The sequence below is a fragment of the Phoenix dactylifera genome, chromosome 5 (genome assembly GCF_051530095.1).
Source record: "Phoenix dactylifera cultivar Ajwa chromosome 5, Ajwa_hap1_PhDact_Kaust_v1.1, whole genome shotgun sequence".
NCBI classification, from domain to species: domain Eukaryota; kingdom Viridiplantae; phylum Streptophyta; class Magnoliopsida; order Arecales; family Arecaceae; genus Phoenix; species Phoenix dactylifera.
This window is the reverse complement of record NC_143194.1, coordinates 10,771,144-10,775,425: the sequence shown is the minus strand read 5'-3', so window position 1 is coordinate 10,775,425 and position 4,282 is coordinate 10,771,144. Positions and strand designations below refer to the sequence as shown.

At 43.5% G+C, this 4,282-nt stretch overlaps 1 pseudogene across 1 annotated transcript; it reads left to right on the top strand.

Moving 5' to 3' along the window:
• The first annotated feature begins 224 nt into the window (after positions 1–224).
• On the top strand, positions 225–4,077 carry LOC103718028 (pentatricopeptide repeat-containing protein At1g08070, chloroplastic pseudogene; annotated as a pseudogene). The gene has a single exon (XR_015986970.2). The product of XR_015986970.2 is annotated as a pentatricopeptide repeat-containing protein At1g08070, chloroplastic pseudogene (transcript).
• The last annotated feature ends 205 nt before the right edge of the window (positions 4,078–4,282 follow it).

Sequence of the window (4,282 nt, the reverse complement as noted above, 5' to 3'; positions counted from 1 at the left end):
GCGCCAATGTGGTTGATGAACCTGTAGCTTCAATACACCCCCGCAAACTCAACAGGAGGGGCTGAACGTTGAGTTTGGAATTGTGGCGATTTATTTAACATTTGCTTGTATCATGTAAAATAATATGGGTAATACATTTCGAAGCCGCATTCTAATATATAAAAGAATACAGGTAAGTTAATTTTTTTATCTTAGTGTTATCTAAGTAATATTTATAAAGAAAAATATGGACTTTTGAGTAGGTTTCGTGGCTCCTAAATTCTAAATGCTCTGGGCGCGCTAGAGAAGGCAAGGCCACGCCCGGCGACCATTCAAAAAAAACCAAAAATAACCAACCTGAGCCATTCGTAAAAACAACCAGAGAAAGGAAGAAGAGAAAAGAAACATTCCCTGCTCCCTTGAATGCTTTTAACGCAATCCCTTCCCAAGCTTCTCCTCCAATGGCCAACTCCTTCATCCCTGAAGCAATCCACCCAACTCCACGCCCAAATGGTCGTCTCCGGAGCCATCTACAATCCTTTGTCACTATCCCATCTCCTCAAATCCATCACAAACTGCTCCGAGGCCGGCTGTCTCTCCTACGCTCTCAACTTGTTCGCTCGAATCCCCAGTCCATCCACCTTTATGTGGAACACCATCATCCGAGCCTGCTCTCGGAACCATTTCCCGAGGGAGTCCATCCATTTTTTCCGACGAATGCGGCACCAGGGAGTGCCTCCTGATTCCTATACTTTCCAATTCTTTTTCAAGTCCTGCGGCCTCTCGTCGTCGTTTCTTGAAGGGCGGATGGCGCATGGAGTGTTCATCAGACTGTTTCCTGAATCCGATTCACTTGTCGCGAATTCTTTGATTCATATGTATCTGGAATTCGGGTGGGTTGATGATGCAGGACGAGCCTTCGGTGGGATTGACAGGAAGGATGTCGTCTCTTGGACCACATTCATTGGTGGGCTTGTGAAATTTGGATCCTTGGATGAGGCCCGGAGGCTGTTCGATCAAATGCCTGAGAGGAACGTGGTTTCGTGGACCAGCATGATAGCAGGGCATTCTCAGGCAGGACGGGCTGAGGAAGCTGTCCAGTTTTTCAAGAGGATGGTGTCGGATAGTGTCGTGCCTGATGCTGTCGCAATGATTTCAGTGCTATCGGCTTGTGCACAGCTGCGGGATTTGGAATTGGGCAGATGGGTTCATCAGTTTGTTGAGAAGGAGAGCATTGCTTTTAATAGCAATCTCATCGTTGCTCTGATTGATATGTACTCAAAATGTGGAGATATTTGCTCGGCTTGTCAGGTTTTCGATTCAATAGGTAGGAAGGTTCTACAAGCATGGAATGCCATTATTGATGGGTATTGCAAGATGGGCGAAGTGGACATAGCTCGATCCCTTTTTGATCAGATGGATGCCTGTGATATCATCTCACTTAATTCGATGATCACCGGGTACATCCAGAACAGTAGGCTTAAGGATGCATTGCTCTTGTTTGGAAAGCTACGAACATCTGGCTTGCGACCCGATAAATATACGGTGGTGGGCTTGCTAACAGCTTGTGCAAGCTTAGGTGCACTAGGCCAAGGAAAGCTCTTGCATGCTTATATTGAAGTGGGCTCAGTTGAGTGGGATGTTTACCTTGGGACTGCATTATTGGATATGTATGCGAAATGTGGGAAGTTGGAACAAGCGATGCTAGTTTTTCAGAGGATGGATGAAAGGGATTTGCAGACTTGGACCGCAATCATTTCAGGCCTCGCAATGAATGGAATGGGGGAGCTTGCACTCGAGCATTTCTCTTTGATGAAGAAAGAGGGGATTAGACCCAACGCAGTTGCCTACGTTGGTGTTTTGACCGCATGTAGTCATTCAGGTCTTATGGCAGAGGGTCGTAAGTATTTTGAAGAGATGAAGGCTTTGTACAACATAGAGCCAGAGATTGAGCACTATGGTTGCATGGTAGATTTGCTCGGTCGTGCTGATCATTTGAAAGAGGCAGTAGAGCTTATCCAAAGCATGCCAGTGGAGCCAAATGCTGTTATATGGGGCTCCATCTTAAGTGCCTGCAGAGTATATAAGGACTTAGATTTAGCTGAAAAGGCAGCGAAGCATCTTCTTGAGTTAGAGCCTCATGAGGATGCTGTGTACGTTCAATTATACAACATATATGTGGATTCAAAAAGGTGGGCAGATGCTTCCAAGATCCGGAGCTTAATGGAAACGAAGGGGGTTAGAAAGACGGCAGGTTATAGCTCAATCACAGTTGGTGGGCAGGTGCACAGGTTCATTGCTGGTGATCAATCTCACCCAGAAATAATGGAAATCCTAGTGATGATGAGTGAGATGGCCAAGAAACTGAAGCTTGCAGGCTATATGCCTATCACATCACAAATAGCTGTAGATGTGGATGAGGAGGAAAAGGAATTGGCATTATTTGCTCACAGCGAGAAGATGGCAATTGCTTTTGGCTTACTGAGATTAGGAGTTAATATGCCAATTCATGTCATCAAGAACCTGCGGATCTGTGAGGATTGCCACTTGGCAATCAAGTTGATCTCCAAGATCTGGAGTCGGGATATTGTGGTTAGAGACCGCAGTCGTTTCCACCATTTTCAAGACGGGCAGTGTTCTTGCAGTGACTTTTGGTGAAGATATCTACTAAATGATGAATCATTGGCTTCATACCTGTCAATTTGTATGAAGCCTTCTCCTCCTTCCGAACGTATGCTATACTGGCCCCACTGACTTGATCATTTCCAAACCAAATAGAATGAGATCCGGAAACAACAAAAGTGTTGTGATAAAAGCCTTGTGGCATCAGATTAGGATACAAAATTCTCACAAAGTCTATGCTAAATCAGATGTCCAGAATTCTTCAGAGAGCAAATGGGCCGAAGCAGTCAGACTTCTGAGAGTATGATAGAAACCAGAATACAATTTTAGTGGAATAAAGGATAATTGCATTGTATCGGAAGTCTTTACAAGGCATCAGCTAACAATATTAACTAGGATTTCATCAGAACACTTTGCTTCAGTGATTGTTCATTTGTTTTGGAGCTTGTGTTGTACTCGCAAATGAGACACCTTCACCTTCACTCAAATCAGCAGATTTGGTGTCTGACGAGATGATCTGCTCAGGCCATTCATTCCTCTTTGGTGAAGACATCCAAGAACCTCTAGGATTCGACAACCTACGCATGCTGGAGATTCTTCTCACAAATTGCTAGTGAGCCTTGTTCCTTTACCAAGTGTATGGTGAGATGCATAATGCCCAAAGAATTAGTGACGATCTTATACATTATATATGAAGAGAACTCTGGTAAGTCCATGGTTAATCTTTGATGTCGTCACACAAGAGAGAAACAGAAGTCGCTTATTATTCTTATAAGAGTCAGCAATCAGAAAAGAAAATAGTGACACTGAATACAGAATGAATCTCTTCTAAACATGATACATCATGTGATCTTTTCTTCTCAAAAACTTTTGGAAGGCTCGAATTTGAATTTTAATCCAGAAGAAGAATTTGAATGGTCCCTTGGTCAGCTCATACAGCTTGTTCGCACAGCTTCATGGATCAAAAGACAACCAAGGACTATTGGTTGTCATGGGACGGCTGCTGTGGTGCAGTCGAGATGCTTGCATCCTTCAAAACAAGCAATCTACCACTGAACAACTACTGCAGAAAAACACAGCGCTGGCATTGCAGTTTATTGGTTCCAAGCCTCCCAAGTGCAGTCAGGAGATCCAGACACGATTATATCTTGGATTAATGGCTTGTCTTCAAACTTCCTTAAGCATAACCTTTCATTCAAAGATACTTGGCACATGAAGAGAGCTGCGACTACTTTCATGGGGGATGCAGTTCATTTACTGAGCAGCACATGCTTCCTCCTGTTCTCTCTTTGGGTGTTCCCATCAAAAAAAAAAAAAAAAAACCTTCTGTTGTCTCTTATTTGATTGCTGCTGTTGCTTGTTCCTTATCCTCTTTTTGTTTGTCACTCGGAAACTTCCATTGTGCCATTCTACATTTACAGTATTTATTGGAATGAGCAAATAAGATAATATATCAGCAAGCTACATCATGCAACATATGGCTTGTTTCCAATAATATGAAGGAGAAAATTGAAATTATGGATTTTTCTGAATGGGCTGAGTGTTGTAGACAGAGTAGCACTGAGCTAGCATCCGTAGTTTCGTTGAACCTTCCTCGATGATCAGAGTGTTGTAAGCCCACCTGGATTGATCTGCAGTCATAAACTTTGCAGAGTAGCTAGGGATGCTGCTACTTAGTCGC